This window comes from Ranitomeya imitator, chromosome 2 (genome assembly GCF_032444005.1).
Source record: "Ranitomeya imitator isolate aRanImi1 chromosome 2, aRanImi1.pri, whole genome shotgun sequence".
NCBI lineage: Eukaryota > Metazoa > Chordata > Amphibia > Anura > Dendrobatidae > Ranitomeya > Ranitomeya imitator.
Window position 1 is genome coordinate 664,958,709 of NC_091283.1, and position 17,715 is coordinate 664,976,423.

General features: G+C 49.7%; 1 protein-coding gene across 4 annotated transcripts in view; it reads left to right on the forward strand.

The window, feature by feature from the left end:
* Window positions 1-2,400: 2,400 nt before the first annotated feature.
* LOC138665474 (catenin delta-1-like) overlaps window positions 2,401-17,715 on the forward strand; it is a 182,784-nt gene continuing 167,469 nt past the window's right edge. For 2 of the 4 annotated variants that reach the window (XM_069752988.1, XM_069752989.1), the window contains exon 1: window positions 2,401-2,600. The gene's annotated coding sequence lies outside the window, so the exon portion shown is untranslated. The remainder of the gene's footprint in view (window positions 2,601-17,715) is intronic. The other 2 variants (XM_069752990.1, XM_069752991.1) reach the window with 1 other exon arrangement.

The window sequence follows — 17,715 nt, forward strand, 5'->3', positions numbered from 1 at the left end:
GTGAGCGGTGTATGTGTTACCTGTGGCTGATGTGTGAGCGGTGTATGTTACCTGTGGCTGATGTGTGAGCGGTGTATGTGTTATCTGTGGCTGATGTGTGAGCGGTGTATGTGTTACCTGTGGCTGATGTGTGAGCGGTGTATGTGTTATCTGTGGCTGATGTGTGAGCGGTGTATGTGTTATCTGTGCCTGATGTGTGAGCGGTGTATGTGTTACCTGTGGCTGATGTGTGAGCGGTGTGTTATCTGTGGCTGATGTGTGAGCGGTGTGTTACCTGTGGCTGATGTGTGAGCGGTGTGTTACCTGTGGCTGATGTGTGAGTAGTGGTGTATGTGTTACCTGTGGCTGATGTGTGAGCGGTGTATGTATTATCTGTGGCTGATGTGTGAGCGGTGTATGTGTTATCTGTGGCTGATGTGTGAGCGGTGTATGTGTTACCTGTGGCTGATGTGTGAGCGGTGTGTTATCTGTGGCTGATGTGTGAGCGGTGTGTTACCTGTGGCTGATGTGTGAGCGGTGTGTTACCTGTGGCTGATGTGTGAGTAGTGGTGTATGTGTTAGCTGTGGCTGATGTGTGAGCGGTGTATGTATTATCTGTGGCTGATGTGTGAGCGGTGTATGTGTTATCTGTGGCTGATGTGTGAGCGGTGTATGTGTTATCTGTGGCTGATGTGTGAGCGGTGTATGTGTTACCTGTGGCTGATGTGTGAGCGGTGTATGTGTTATCTGTGGCTGATGTGTGAGCGGTGTATGTGTTACCTGTGGCTGATGTGTGAGCGGTGTATGTATTATCTGTGGCTGATATGTGAGCGGTGTGTTACCTGTGGCTGATGTGTGAGCGGTGTATGTGTTATCTGTGGCTGATGTGTGAGCGGTGTATGTGTTACCTGTGGCTGATGTGTGAGCGGTGTGTTATCTGTGGCTGATGTGTGAGCGGTGTATGTGTTACCTGTGGCTGATGTGTGAGCGGTGTATGTGTTACCTGTGGCTGATGTGTGAGCGGTGTATGTTACCTGTGGCTGATGTGTGAGCGGTCTATGTGTTATCTGTGGCTGATGTGTGAGCGGTGTATGTGTTACCTGTGGCTGATGTGTGAGCGGTGTATGTGTTATCTGTGGCTGATGTGTGATCGGTGTATGTGTTATCTGTGGCTGATGTGTGAGCGGTGTATGTGTTACCTGTGGCTGATGTGTGAGCGGTGTGTTATCTGTGGCTGATGTGTGAGCGGTGTGTTACCTGTGGCTGATGTGTGAGCGGTGTGTTACCTGTGGCTGATGTGTGAGTAGTGGTGTATGTGTTACCTGTGGCTGATGTGTGAGCGGTGTATGTATTATCTGTGGCTGATGTGTGAGCGGTGTATGTGTTACCTGTGGCTGATGTGTGAGCGGTGTATGTGTTACATGTGGCTGATGTGTGAGCGGTGTATGTGTTACCTGTGGCTGATGTGTGAGCGGTGTATGTGTTATCTGTGGCTGATGTGTGAGCGGTGTATGTGTTATCTGTGGCTGATATGTGAGCGGTGTATGTGTTACCTGTGGCTGATGTGTGAGCGGTGTGTTACCTGTGGCTGATGTGTGAGCGGTGTATGTGTTACCTGTGGCTGATGTGTGAGCGGTGTATGTTACCTGTGGCTGATGTGTGAGCGGTGTATGTGTTACCTGTGGCTGATGTGTGAGCGGTGTATGTGTTATCTGTGGCTGATGTGTGAGCGGTGTATGTGTTATCTGTGGCTGATGTGTGAGCGGTGTATGTGTTACCAGTGGCTGATGTGTGAGCGGTGTGTTATCTGTGGCTGATGTGTGAGCGGTGTATGTGTTATCTGTGGCTGATGTGTGAGCGGTGTGTTACCTGTGGCTGATGTGTGAGTAGCGGTGTATGTGTTACCTGTGGCTGATGTGTGAGCGGTGTATGTGTTATCTGTGGCTGATGTGTGAGCGGTGTATGTGTTACCTGTGGCTGATGTGTGAGCGGTGTGTTACCTGTGGCTGATGTGTGAGCGGTGTATGTATTATCTGTGGCTGATGTGTGAGTAGCGGTGTATGTGTTACCTGTGGTGTATGTGTTACCTGTGGTGTATGTGTTACCTGTGGTGTATGTGTTACCTGTGGTGTATGTGTTACCTGTGGTGTATGTGTTACCTGTGGTGTATGTGACTGTCGTGTATGCGCTGTGGGAGGAGTCGGACCTACCAGGAGCACATAGACTCAATAGTTCAGCATTATTCCTCCCACACAAGGGTCTGGTCACATGACCGTTACATCACCAGAGGTGGTTAGTCCAGTGTGTTTTAGCATCTAGTATTACCATTCAGTATCCCCTCCCTCATAGTCTCCGCCCCGTCTTCCGGAAACTGAATAACGCGTCTTCTCATTGGTTCCTGGAGTCACTTATCGCGTCTCCGAAGCGTGATTGGTACCCGTGAGGCCAGGTGGTGACGTCAGGGCTGGGCCTGGTAGGGAGGGTTCCGTGCATCACTAGAATTCGCCTTGTGGTATCTGCTGGGTGTGACGTCACGCTCCGCCCTGACGTCGGGTGCGTACACGGAGGCTTCCTGAGTGGACGGTGCGTGCTGTGGGGCGCTTCTTCCAGACTTGAGCCGTGTAAGTGTCTTTGTTTTTGTGCGGAGGTGTCTGTGTTATGGGGTGACGGCACCGTGCGCTGTACACACAGGAGTGTGGACGTTACTGTTCCCAGGCCTGGCGTTTTCTGTGTCCTCTCGTGTGCACGGCCGGCGTGACAGCAGACTGAGACGCACCGTCTGCTCTCGGGTTCCGGCAGTGCTCCCCCTGGCCTGCGGGGGCGCCGGTCTGCTGTTGTAGTGAGTGGTCTGGACCTACCGTAGTATGGTACCTCTGTGTGCACAGTGTGGTGTAGTTTCTCTGATTGTCATACTGATCGCGACTGGCGCGGCGTGCCCGAGTCGTAATGGGCTTGTGACTGGCGCGGCGTGCCCGAGTCGTAATGGGCTTGTGACTGGCGCGGCGTGCCCGAGTCGTAATGGGCTTGTGACTGGCGCGGCGTGCCCGAGTCGTAATGGGCTTGTGACTGGCGCGGCGTGCCCGAGTCGTAATGGGCTTGCGACTGGCGCGGCGTGCCCGAGTCGTAATGGGCTTGCGACTGGCGCGGCGTGCCCGAGTCGTAATGGGCCCGCGACTGGCGCGGCGTGCCCGAGTCGTAATGGGCCCGCGACTGGCGCGGCGTGCCCGAGTCGTAATGGGCCCGCGACTGGCGCGGCGTGCCCGAGTCGTAATGGGCCCGCGACTGGCGCGGCGTGCCCGAGTCGTAATGGGCCCGCGACTGGCGCGGCGTGCCCGAGTCGTAATGGGCCCGCGACTGGCGCGGCGTGCCCGAGTCGTAATGGGCCCGCGACTGGCGCGGCGTGCCCGAGTCGTAATGGGCCCGCGACTGGCGCGGCGTGCCCGAGTCGTAATGGGCCCGCGACTGGCGCGGCGTGCCCGAGTCGTAATGGGCCCGCGACTGGCGCGGCGTGCCCGAGTCGTAATGGGCCCGCGACTGGCGCGGCGTGCCCGAGTCGTAATGGGCCCGCGACTGGCGCGGCGTGCCCGAGTCGTAATGGGCCCGCGACTGGCGCGGCGTGCCCGAGTCGTAATGGGCCCGCGACTGGCGCGGCGTGCCCGAGTCGTAATGGGCCCGCGACTGGCGCGGCGTGCCCGAGTCGTAATGGGCCCGCGACTGGCGCGGCGTGCCCGAGTCGTAATGGGCCCGCGACTGGCGCGGCGTGCCCGAGTCGTAATGGGCCCGCGACTGGCGCGGCGTGCCCGAGTCGTAATGGGCCCGCGACTGGCGCGGCGTGCCCGAGTCGTAATGGGCCCGCGACTGGCGCGGCGTGCCCGAGTCGTAATGGGCCCGCGACTGGCGCGGCGTGCCCGAGTCGTAATGGGCCCGCGACTGGCGCGGCGTGCCCGAGTCGTAATGGGCCCGCGACTGGCGCGGCGTGCCCGAGTCGTAATGGGACTGGCAGGAGTGTTCTGCTTGTCAACAGGCTGCAGCTGTTGTGTGAAAAATAAATGTGAGCCTTTCTCCTCCTCCCCAGGTCCAATGGTGAGCCTGCACCACTCCTCCTCTACTCTGGCTGAGCTCCGTTATTGGCTGCCAAGTATAAGGAGTGTTCCCATTGTGTGTATCAGTGGTACCTGCTGTATCTCACGTGGGGTCCTCCTGCAGCATCCTGGGAGCTGAGCTGCTACTATGGGGAGAGTCTGCGCTTTTTAAGCTTTAGGAGTCCTAGCTAGTAATTGACAGCGTTCCCTTCTGCCCGCTGGACTCATTAGGTTAATGGGAACCTGCCATTAGATTCGTACTGCCGAGTCCTGTGCCACATGAATCATGTTGGTGTCAGGGTTGCTGCCTTTTTATTCTGAATCAGTTTGAGAAAACCCTGCAGGGGACAATAAATCTAGACTAAATACTGAGTCTGGTCCCTGATTGGCTTCTCCCTGCTCTAGTGAAATGGGTTGTCCACCAATTGGATAACTCCTTGCATTGGTGCTGGGTCCCCAGGCGCTTGCTCATGTGATGGCAGCATCTGATGGGATGGTTCCCTCCGATAATCCTCTAATGTCTGATGACCGGATCCATTAGCAGCTTCTAATTGCTCCGTTTCGGTGGCGGTCTATTGTCCGCTCTTTTTTCTTGATTTGCTTTTTTCCTCTGCTTCTAATAAGTGACTTTTCCTTAGCGCTGTTGAGGTAGCACGTTGCCATTGCACTGATGAGGAATATTGATCAGGGAGCTCTTAAAGGGGATACACAAGACTTTAAACAACAAAAACAAAAGAAAAGTGTTTAAGTACTGTCAGGCAGATAGTTACCTGCCTGTGCTCGGCGCCATTCTGCTGACATCGTTTTTCCGCTCTGCTCTGTTGATATGGCAGGACTGCTGACATCATGCTTATTTTAAAGGGAACCTGTCACCTGAATTTGACGGGACCGGTTTTGGGTCATATGGGCGGAGTTTTCTGGTGTTTGATTCACCCTTTCCTTGCCTGCTGGCTGCATGCTGGCCGAAATATTGGATTGAAGTTCATTCTCTGTCTTCCGTAGTACACGCCTGCGCAAGGTAAGATTACTTTGCGCAGGCGTGTACTACGGAGGACAGAGTATGAACTTCAATCCAATATTTCGGCCAGCATGCAGCCAGCAGGTAAGGAAAGGGTGAATAAAACACCCGAAAACTCCGCCCATATGACCCAAAACCAGTTCCGCAAAATTCAGGTGACAGGTTCCCTTTAAACCATCTCCCCATTTACGCTTTAGGAAGCCGGCTGTCCATCAGCATGACGTCAGTAGTCACTGCCCATCAACAGAGCCAAAGTGGAAGAGCTGCTCTGTTTTACAGCAAGTGGCTGAATCGCCGGCAGGAGCGGTCAATGACCTCTATATACCAGCATTGAGTACAACAGGCAAAGGGAACAGTAAGGAGTTTTTAATTGAAGTTGATTAGATCATTACCATACATTAAATATACATTTAGGATTAAAATAAGTACATTTTGGACCACCCCGTTAATTGGGGATTGTCCAAATAGTAGGCAACCATAGAAGTCCAGAAAGAAGAAAAAATGAATGGCACTGAGATTAAATGTAATGAGTTACTTGTATGGAGGGGTACACTCTGAATAATTGGCACATGGTGGGAGTGGAGTCACTTGGTGGAGGGTGCTTGCCAGAAATAAAACATGTAGATAATTCCAAAGGAAGCAGAAAGCAGCAACACTTCCGTTATGTGACGAAGAAACCTTAGTCCTTTATTTCCAATATAAATTCATGGACAAGGTAATAAGAGCAGGGACAGTGCAAGTTAACGGACGACGGCCGTTTCGCGTTATACACGCTTCCGCGGGTCCAGATATCATATCTGGACCCATGGAAGCGTGTATAATGCGAAACGGCAGTCGTCCTTTTACTTTTACTGTCCCTGCTCTTATTACTTAGTCCATGAATTTATATCTACTATATAATTGTCTAAGGGTCACTTCCGTCTTTCCATCTTTCTGTCCTTCTGTCACGGATATTCATTGGTCGCGGCCTCTGTCTGTCATGGAATCCAAGTCGCTGATTGGTCTCGCCAGCTACCAGTCATGGCAGCCGCGACCAATCAGCGATGTTCACAGTCCGATTAGTCCCTCCCTACTCCCCTGCAGTCGGCGCCCGCTCCATACTCCCCGCAGTCACCGCTCACACAGGGTTAATGCCAGCGGTAACTGACCGCGTTATGCCGCGGGTAACTCACTCCGTTACCGCCGCTATTAACCCTGTGTGACCCAGTTTTTACTATTGATGCTGCCTATGCAGCGTCAATAGTAAAAACATCTAATGTTAAAAATAATAAAAAAAATAAATCATTATATACTTACCTTTCGCGACGCTCCGGTGACCTCTGGCAGGTTTCGGTGCCAAGCATGGTATGGGAGAAGGACCTGCCATGACGTCACGGTCGTCATAATAATAATAATCTTTTATTTTTATATAGCGCTAGCATATTCCGCAGCGCTTTACAGTTTGCACACATTATTATCGCTCTCCCCGATGGGGCTCACAATCTAGATTCCCTATCAGTATGTCTTTGGAATGTGGGAGGAAACTGGAGTACCCAGAGGAAACCCACGCAAACACGGAGAGAACATACAAACTCTTTGCAGATGTTGTCCAGGGTGGGATTAGAACCCAGGACTTCAGCGCTGCAAGGCTGTAGTGCTAACTACTGCGCCACCGTGCTGCCCCGGTCATGTGACCGCGACGTCATGACAGGCCCTGCGCGAGAAGATCCTGCCATGACGTCACGGTCATGTGACCGAACTACAAGGGGCCCTGGGAAGGTGAGTATATGTTTATTTTTTAACCTGTGACATACGTGGCTGGGCAATATACTACGTGGCTGGGCAATATACTACGTGGCTGGGCAATATACTACGTGGCTCTGTGCTGTATACTACGTCGCTGGGCAATATAGTACGTGGCTCTGTGCTGTATACTACGTCACTGGGCAATATAGTATGTCACTGGGCAATATACTACGTGGACATGCATATTCTAGAATACCCGATGCGTTAGAATCGGGCCACCATCTAGTTGGAAACAAAGGACTAAGGTTTCTTCGTCACAAAACGGAAGTGTTGCTGCTTTCTTCTTACTCTGGATTCAAATTGTAGGCACCCCCTTTTAAGAAGCTCTCCTACCAAAAATGGCATGTCCTAAATGTGAGTGTGATATAATATTTACTGGTGGCCGTCTTTCCTGGCTTACAGCATTACTCCTGTCCTTCTGGGTCACGTGACTTCCTATAAGGGTAGCCGTATCACACAGCAGTCCCTTTCTCAGTGAAGATGGCCTCGTGCTGAGGCTGTAAAGGCTTACCCTGGTGGAAGTAGCACAGTCCTGTGTGAGCCTGTGCTTTTTTTTACTCCAAAGTGGACCCCGGCGGCGTTGAAAATCGAGGAAGTTGTTGATCTGTAGGTATTTTGTTACAATCTCACTACATCAGACATGTTTCGAAGGGTTTAAGGCATAATTTTTGGCAGCAGTGCTTCTGTAACTGTCAAGGTTCTCTATGTTTTGTATTTGAGGAGAGACCTGTCGGACAATTGGAGAAGCGGCCAATGACCTGCCTCTGACTAGTCAGCTGAGATGCACAACTCCCAGCCGGCTTTTCAAAGTATGCTTCCTCTGAAAAGCCGTAGAGTAAAACGTACGGACTACGACTGATCCATGTTGTCCTTGGTTTGGGCACCATAAATCTGATGTCATGTTCCCTTTGAAAAGAGCAGAGATTTAAAGTGGTTGCCCTTAAAATCCCTTCTCACCTATGCGGTGTCTGCTACTCAGGTCTGTTTTGGCTGCAGCAGTGACAACATGACAGCGCGCATCACTGCTCCACCTTATCACGGAGTGTGCACCATCCAGGAGCGGAGGGCACGTGACTCCGAGTGTGTGATTTGTATACATGCGGTCACATGCCGTCTAGATGGACACAGCGGAATGTGGGGCAGAAATCTGACAACTTGCTACAAGCAGCAGGGAATCCTCAGAGTGCGCGCTGTGTGAGGATTCACAACCCTGCAGTCACATATACTGCCTGCAGACTTGTAGTCTAAGGGTACCGTCACACAGTGGCATTTTGATCGCTACAACGGCACGATCCGTGACGCTCCAGCATCGTAACAATATCGCTCCAGCGTCATAGACTGCTGTCACACTTTGCAATGTACGACGCTGGAGCGATAATTTCATGACGTATGTGCGATGTAGAAGCCGTTGGTTACTATGTGCACATCGTATACAATATCGTGCACACCTTTGTTGCACCATGCGATCATGCCGCCACAGCGGGACACTAGACGACGAAAGAAAGTTTCAAACGATCTGCTACGACGTACGATTCTCAGTGGGGTCCCTGATCGCAGGAGCGTGTCAGACACAGCGAGATCGCTGGAACGTCACGGATATATCGCTGGAACGTCACGAATCGTGCCGTCGTAGCGATCAAAATGCCACTGTGTGACGGTACCCTTAAGCTGGACAACCCCTTTAATGTAGATTAGTTCTGGTGAGCACTTCCCTTTTCAATTTCCTTTAATACTGTGTGTGTTTTTAAAAATTCTCTGGATCTCTAGCTTAAGGATGGCTCATTAATATCAGATCGTTGGGGGGTCCCAACTCCTGGCACCCCTAGTGTTCAGCTTTCCTTGGTTGTAGTCAGATGTAAGCTGCTGAGCTGAATACGAGTGGATCTGCAGTACCTTGCCGCAGCCACTAAAAACTGCTGGACGGGTGCTCAGTGAGTTGCATAGTAGAACCGCTAGAAGCAGCCGTTGGAACTAGTTCTGATCACTGCTGTTTAACTTCTTAAAGGGGTTTTCCCACAAACAATGTTACTTTTAATTGATAGATTTTGGACTAATAACAATTTCCACAATTGGTTGTGCGTGTATAAAATGTTCCTGTGCTGAGATGACCTTTTATAAGGTTACTAGATGGTGGCCCGATTCTAACGCATCGGGTATTCTAGAATATGTATGTCCACGTAATTTATTGCCCAGCCATGTAGTAGTATATTACCCAGCCAGGTATGTAACAGGTTAAAAAATAAAAAAGAAACATATACTCCCCTTCCGAGGGTGCCTTGTAGTCCTCTCGCCTGTGTGCGGTGCACGCGGCAGCTTCCGGTTCCAGGGTTGGTATGAGCGCAGGACCTGTGATGACGTCGCGGTCACATGACCGTGACGTCATGGCAGGTCCTTCTCACATACCATCCTTAGCATCGGAACCTGCCGCTTGCACTGCCAAGGACATGGTGACACGTCGGAGGGTGAGAATAACGTTTTTTTTTTATTATTATTATTTGTAACATTAGATCTTTATTACTATTGATGCTGCATACGCAGCATCAATAGTAAAAAGTTGGTCACACAGGGTTAATAGCTGCGTAACCTGAGTGCGTTACACCACGCTCTGGTAACGCTGGCATTAACCCTGTTGTGAGGGCTGACTGAATGACTGCGGGGAGGAAAGAGCGGCCATATTGCCGCCGGACTGTGGTCGTCGCTGATTGGTCGTGGGCGTTTTGCCACGACCAATCAGCGACTTGGATTCCATGACAGACAGAGGCCGCGACCAATGAATATCTGGGACAGACAGAAAGACGGAAGTGACCCTTAGACAATTATATAGTAGACTAGATAATGGCCCGATTCTAACGCATCGGGTATTCTAGAATATGCATGCCCACGCAGTATATTGCCCAGCCACGTAGTATATTGAATATGTGAACAAAGTTAGTTGCTCCAGCTCCTTTTAAAATATCCAATTCTTTATTTTTCCATTAAAACTGCAAAGTCCTTGTGCAAAGTGGATGTAGTTACAGTGGATACAGAAAAACAAGCAATGCGTTTCGATCTAATATGATCTTTTTCACAGCTGTGAAAAAGATCATATTAGATTGAAACACGTAGTATAGAGACTTAAAAAAAAATCAAAAACATATACTCACCTTCCGAAGGCCCGTTGAAGTCCTGCTATACTCACCATCCGCCGCCTTTCCCGCTCCCGGGACCGCTCCTTTGCAAGCGGCAGCTTCCGGTCCCAGGCGGTGGATGGTGAGTATAGCAGGTTTTTTTTTTTTTTAAATTATTTTTAACATGACATATTTTTACTATTGATGCTGCATAGGCAGCATCAATCGTAAATAGTTGGGGACACACAGGGTTAATAGCTGCGGTAACGGAGTGCGTTACACCGCGGCCCGTTACCGCTGTCATTAACCCTGTGTGAGTGGAGGGGATTATGGAGCGGGTGCCGTGCAGGGGAATAGGGGAGGGACTTATCAGACTGTGCCCGTCGCTGATTGGTCGCGGCAGCCATGACAGGCAGCTGCCGAGACCAATCAGCGAATGAATAACCGAGACAGAAAGAAGGACAGACGGGAAGTGACTCCACTGCGGATTTTTCCGCTCGGATTCTGGAGAATCCGCAGGTGTTTTACCTGCGGATTTTGCCTGCGTTTTTACACCTGCTGATTCCTATAAAGGAATAGGTGTAAAATGCTGCGTAGTCCGCATAAGAATTGACATGCTGCGGAAAATATACCTCTGCGTTTCTGTGCAGAATTTTCCATAGCATGTGCACTTCGGATTTGATTTTCCATAGGTTAACCTGATACTGTACAATGCATGGAAAACTGCTGCGGATCCGCAGGGCCGAATCTGCAATATGTGCACATACCCTAAAGGTACCTTCACACTGAACGATATCGCTAGCGATCCGTGACGTTGCAGCGTCCTGGCTAGCGATATCGTTCAGTTTGACACGCAGCAGCGATCAGGCCCCTGCTGTGATGTCTTTGGTCGCTGCAGAAAGTCCAGAACTTTATTTCGTCGCTGGACTCCCTGCAGACATCGCTGAATCGGCGTGTGTGACGCCGATTCAGCGATGTCTTCACTGGTAACCAGGGTAAACATCGGGTTACTAAGCGCAGGGCTGTGCTTAGTAACCCGATGTTTACCCTGGTTACCAGCGTAAAAGTAAAAAAAACAAACACTACATACTTACCTTCTGCTGTCTGTCCCCGGCGCTGTGCTTCTCTGTACTGGCTGTGATCGCCGGTCAGCCGGAAAGCAGAGCAGTGACGTCACCGCTCTGCTTTCCGGCCGCTGTGCTCAGTCAGTGCAGGAAAGCACAGCGCCGGGGACAGACAGCAGAAGGTAAGTATGTAGTGTTTGTTTTTTTTTACGTTTACGCTGGTAACCAGGGTAAACATCTGGTTACTAAGCGCGGCCCTGCGCTTAGTAACCAGATGTTTACCCTGGTTACCAGGGGACTTCGGGATCGTTGGTCGCTGGAGAGCTGTCTGTGTGACAGCTCTCCAGCGACCAAACAGCGACGCTGCAGCGATCGACATCGTTGTCGGTATCGCTGCAGCGTCGCTGAGTGTGAAGGTACCTTAAATGTACCCCTGCTGTGTACTGTGTAATGGCTGTGTCTGACCGTGCAGGGACATGGTCTGATCATGGCATATCTCCTGGGCAGGGGGTGGGACAAAAAAAAAATATAAGACTAGAGAGTACGGCATAACAAATTAGGGTACATGTCCACGTTCAGGATGGCCGGCGATTTTGACGGAGCAGCAAACTCGCTCCGCCCCTTTCTGGGGACGCGATGATGCCTGATGTGTTCATTGCACACATCCGTAATCATCGTACCCTCACATAGGGCCCTGTGCAGTGTCGCCGCAAGGTAAACTGACATGCTGTGATCTAAAAAGACGCGCCGCATGTCCGGAATCGCAGGGTCGCCGGATGCGTGTTACCACGCATAGTGGAGACGGGATTTCATGAAATCCCCTCCACTATGCTGTAACATCTGGATGCTGCGTGTTTGACGCTGCGACTCAACGTAGCGTCAAACACGCAGCGTTTCCTGAACGTGGAAACATACCTTTCCGGGGTAAAACGTTGCTTAAAAACACAGTGAAATTATTTACCTCAGAGAAAGAATCAGCTGTGACCCCCTTCTGTAATGTCTATATTCTCTCTTTTGCTCCCCTGCCCAAGAGATACGCTATGATCAGACCATGTGCCTGCATGGTGAGACACGGCCATTACACAGACACAGCAGGGGCACATTTATAAGATTATCTCCGCACAGGAACATTTTATTTACACACATCCAATTGTGGAAATTATTATTATTCCAAGATCTACTAATAAAAAATTTACTTTGTGGGATAACCCCTTTAGGAGTCTGTCAGCAGACTTTGCTACCCCTTCTGAGAGCAGCATGTAGGGCAGGAAGGAGACTCTGATTCTAGCAATGCGTCACATACTGGGCTGCTTGCTGTCATTTTGATAAAATCCCTGTTTTATCTGCTGCAGATCTAGCAGTTCTCTGAATGCTGAGCTCTCTAACCCCGCCCACATGACTGACAGCTTTCTGTCAGCCACTTGGTGGTGGGGTTATACAGACCTCGTGAATATCCTTGACTACCTGGCAGAGGGAAAAACTTGAATTTCTCTTGAATAAGATATTGGGTCGCAGATGTCAATGTATCGTTCTATTGCGCTTCTTAGAACCGACATGCCCATATAAATGGCTTAGGAAGGATGATCTTACTGACAGTCCTTTTAAATAACCGCTGCATTTACATTGTTTCCTCCTGTTCTGGCCCATCCAGTTTGGAGGTCAATCAGCGCCCCCACAACATGATCATGGGGTGCAGATGGGTTGCTTACATATAAACCTATGCTTCTGATGTATCTGTAGGATATCACGATCATATTTGTGGTGGTCAGACAGCTGTCACACCCACCTATCTGCAACTATCTGTTCAGTGAGGTTGTGAGCTGAGGTGATGATGAGAGAGGGAGTGTTCAGTGGAATGGGTGATAATGTATAGTACCTGGGAGTGCACAATAATCAGTGTACATAACCATGCAGTTCCTGCTCGGTACATTGTTGACATTTGGCTGCCGCTGTAACAGCACCTTATCGGTGGGCAAGCATTTGGACCCCACTGTCTGATGTTAATGATCTAAGCCATGGATAGGTCATAAGAATGCTGGTCCCATACAACCCCTTTATTCAGTCCGTTCCATGATGGCAGCAATTTTTGGTTAATTTATACTTTTGTGAAAACTGCCTCCTCATCTGCTCCATGCCAGCTACTATAGACAGCACCCCACAGGTAAGGCCTGCTGCGCAGTGTGAGATGCATTGCACCACAGTCATCCCTATGGTTTGTCCCATTGTTCCTTGATGAATCCATGATCCTGTTTTACAAATGGAGTTTTCTTTTTTTTTTGTTGATCATGGACCTTCTGCAGGTTGGACAGGGCTATTGAAGTGCTCTTCTCCCCTAGGTCATTGGGGCAGTGCAGGGAGCTGTTAAAGGGAACCTGTCAGCAGGATTGTGCACAGTAACAGAGAATGATTGGCACAGCGGACTGACATCAGACCTGCCACACCACTTAAAAAAGGGGACAAAGTTTGCCATTCTGCGAATAAGTGCAGTTCCCATTGGTGGGACATCCACTGATCAGCAAGTTATCACCTATCCAGTGGAGCCTCTGGCATTGTCATAGAGGTGTGTTCGCACCGCTTCAGTCACTGCTCAGTATAGAGTGAGTGGCTGCTTACAGCCAGAACAAAATGAATTTTCTCCTGCTTCCTGGGCTTTAAGTACTGCATCTGGGCAGCTTTAGAATGCTATTAACATGCAGCTTAACCCCATATATGCAGTATAATAGTGCTGGAGTTCCCTTTAACGTGAACTGGAATGTGACTAGTTTTAAACACAACCACATCCCCAATTATAAGAGGACTAGATGGTGGCCCGATTCTAACTCATCGGGTATAATAGAATATGTATGTCCACGTAGTATATTGCCCAGCTACACACAGAGCCACGTAGTATATTGGCCAGTCACGTAGTATGCACCATATCCCTGTTAAAAAAAAAAAAAATAATAAAAAATTAAAATGAAAAAATAGTTACATACTCACCTCCTAGAGCCTCCAGATCCAAGCGGGCGGTTCCCGATGCTTGGCGTCCGGTCTGAAGATTGCGGTCTCGCGAGACCGTACGTCGTCATCTTGCGAGACCGCAATGCATGCAGCGGTCACCGGGGCGTCGCGCGGAGCAGGAAAGGCCGGTTCCTGATCCGGGGGTGCCACCGGAGGGTGAGTACGGTAACTATTTTTTATTTTTTTATTTTTAACATTAGATATTTTTACTATTCATGCTGCATAGGCAGCATGAATAGTAAAAAGGTGGTCACACAGGGTTAATAGCAGTGTTAACCGAGTGCGTTACAACGCGGTCAACGCTGCCATTAACCCTGTGTGAGCCCTGACCGGAGGGGAGTATGCCGACGCCGGGCACTGACTGCGGGGAGGAATTTTTTCCGGACTGTGGCCGTCGCTGACTGGTCGCAGCAGCTATGGCAGGCAGCTGCCGAGACCAATCAGCGAATGAATAACCGTGACAGAAGGACAGACAGACGGAAGTGACCCTTACACAATTATATAGTAGATGTTCATACTTAAACAACCACCTTATTTTAGTTTTATTTTTTCCCCTTCAAAATTACTTTTCTTAAAGGGCCACTGTCACCCCCCTCCAGCCGTTATAAACTAAGAGAGCCACCATGTGCAGCAGTAATGCTGCATTCTAACAAGGTGGCTCTTTTAGTTTTGTGTTCATGTATTACTAAAATAAAGCAGTTTGAAACTTTGCAAAAATACCTGTCTTTGTCCACGGAGGCGGGTCTGAAGCCTCCTCTGTGAAGCGCCCAACTGCCGTCACTCATCTCTTCTGGGGCGATGGTCGCCGCCCCCTGCGCGCTGTTCTTCTTAAATCCGGCACCTGCGGCCACCCTGTTACTGAATCCCCGCCCCGCACTGTTATGCATTATGCACAGTGCTGGGCTGGGATTCCTGGGCAGATTCCTGCACAGACCGACGCTGGAAGGCGGGGAACCTGGGGGAGCGTCTGACAAGCGCAGTGCGCATGCCCAGGAATCCCAGCTCCGCACTGTGCATAATGCATAACACAGTGCGGGATTCAGTAACCGGGTGGCCGCACTGCCCGCACAGGCGCAGTCAGGAACCGGCATCTGAGCTATGACTGCCAATTCCCAATGCGCCTGCCCCAGGCAGGCACGTACAGCGCTGGCGCCGGATTTAAGAATAGCGCGCAGGGGGCGGCGACCATCGCCCCAGAAGAGATGAGTGACGGCAGTTGGGCGCTTCACAGAGGAGGCTTCAGACCCGCCTCCGTGGACAAAGACAGGTATTTTTGCAAAGTTTCAAAGCGCTTTATTTTAGTAATACATGAACACAAAACTAAAAGAGCCACCTTGTTAGAATGCAGCATTACTGCTGCACAAGGTGGCTCTTTTAGTTTATAACGGCTGGAGGGGGGTGACAGTGGCCCTTTAATGGATTTTTAGTTTATTGGTTACATTAATCCCTTCGCGATGGGACCAATTTCAGTGTTTGCTTTTCCCTACCCTTCCTAGAACTCTTATTTTTCTGTCCAACATAGACATGAGGGCTCACTTTTTTGATGGACAAGTTTTCACCATTCACTTTACAACGTGTTATACTAGAAAATGGGGGGGGTGGATTCAAAGTGCGTAAAATTGTGAACCCCCCCCCCACAAAATTAAAAAAAAAAAAAAAAATTACGATGTACATTGCAGTCTACTATATAATTGTTTAAGGGGTACTTCCGTCTGTCACGGATATTCATTGGTCGTGGCCTATGTTTATCATGGAAATCCTAGTCGCTGATTGGTCGCCGCAAAACAGCCACGACCAATCAGCGACGGGCACGGAAGAAAATGGCCGCTCCTTACTCCCCGCAGTCAGTGGCCGGCGCCCGCTCCATACTCCCCACAGTGTCCCCGGCGCTCCGCTATATACTCCCCACAGTGTCCCCGGCGCTCCGCTATATACTCCCCACAGTGTCTCCGGCGCTCCGCTATATACTCCCCGCAGTGTCCCCGGCGCTCCGCTATATATTCCCCGCAGTCAGTGTCCCCGGCGCCCGCTCCATACTCCCCTCCGGTCACCGCTCACACAGGGTTAATGCCGGCGGTAACGGACCGCGTTATGCCGCGGGTAACGCACTCCGTTACCGCCGCTATTAACCCTGTGTGTCCCCAACCTTTTACTATTGATGCTGCCTATGCGGCATTAATAGTAAAAAAAAAAAAAAAAAAAAATGTTAAAAAACCAAAAACCCTGCTATACTCACCCTCCGTTGTCCGCTGAGGCGCTCGCGCCTGCCGCCATCTTCCTTTCCCAGCGATGAATTGCGAAATTACCCAGAAGACCTAGTGGTCTCGCGAGACCGCTAAGTCATCTGGGTAATTTCGCAATGCATCCTGGGAACGCAAGATGGCGGCAGCCGCGCGCCCATCAGCACAGCGCCGTTGGATCCCAGGAGACGGAGAGACAGGGTGCTGAGGAGCAGCGACCAGAATGGTGAGTATGTTAAACTACTAGGGGCCATCGGATCGTTAGGTGAGTATGTTTATTTTTTATTTTTTAACCTGTGACATACGGGGCTAGGTAATATACTACGGAGCTGGGCAATATACTACGTAGCTCTGTGCTGTATACTACGTAACTGGGCAATATACTACGTCACTGGGCAATGTACTACGTGGCTCTGTGCTGTATACTATGTCACTGGGCAATATACTACGTCGCTGGGCAATATACTACGTGGCTCTGTGCTGTATAGTACGTGGCTGGGCAATATACTACGTGGACATGCATATTCTAGAATACCCGATGCATTAGAATCGGGCCACCATCTAGTGTGTATGTATGTATGTATGTATATGTATATATATGTATATATATATATATATATATATATATATATATATATATATATATATATATATATATATATATATATATATATATATATATATATATATATATATATATAATATTCAGTCAGTTGTGGCCGAAAGTATTAACACCCCTGCAATTCTGTCAGATAATACTCATTTTCTTCCTGAAAATGATTGCAGACACAAATTATTTGGTGGTATTATCTTCATTTGATTTGTCTTAAATGAAAAAACACAAGAGAGAATGAAGCAAAAAGCAAAACATTGATCATTTCACACACAACTCCAAAAATGGGCCAGACAAAAGTATTGGCACCCTCAGCCTAATACTTGGTTGCACAACCTTTAGCCAAAATAACTGCGACCAACCGCTTCCGGTAACCATCAATGAGTTTCTTACAATGCTCTGCTGGAATTTTAGACCATTCTTCTTTGGCAAACTGCTCCAGGTCCCTGATATTTGAAGGGTGCCTTCTCCAAACTGCCATTTTTTAGATCTCTCCACAGGTGTTCTATGGGATTCAGGTCTGGACTCATTGCTGGCCACCTTAGAAGTCTCCAGTGCTTTCTCTCAAACCATTTTCCAGTGCTTTTTGAAGTGTGTTTTGGGTCATTGTCCTGCTGGAAGACTCATGACCTCTGAGGGAGACCCAGCTTTCTCACACTGGGCCCTACATTGTGCTGCAAAATTTGTTGGTAGTCTTCAGACTTCATAATGTCATGCACACGGTCAAGCAGTCACGTGCCAGAGGCAGCAAAGCAACCCCAAAACCTCAGGGAACCTCCGCCATGTTTGACTGTAGGGACCGTGTTCTTTTCTTTGAATGCCTCTTT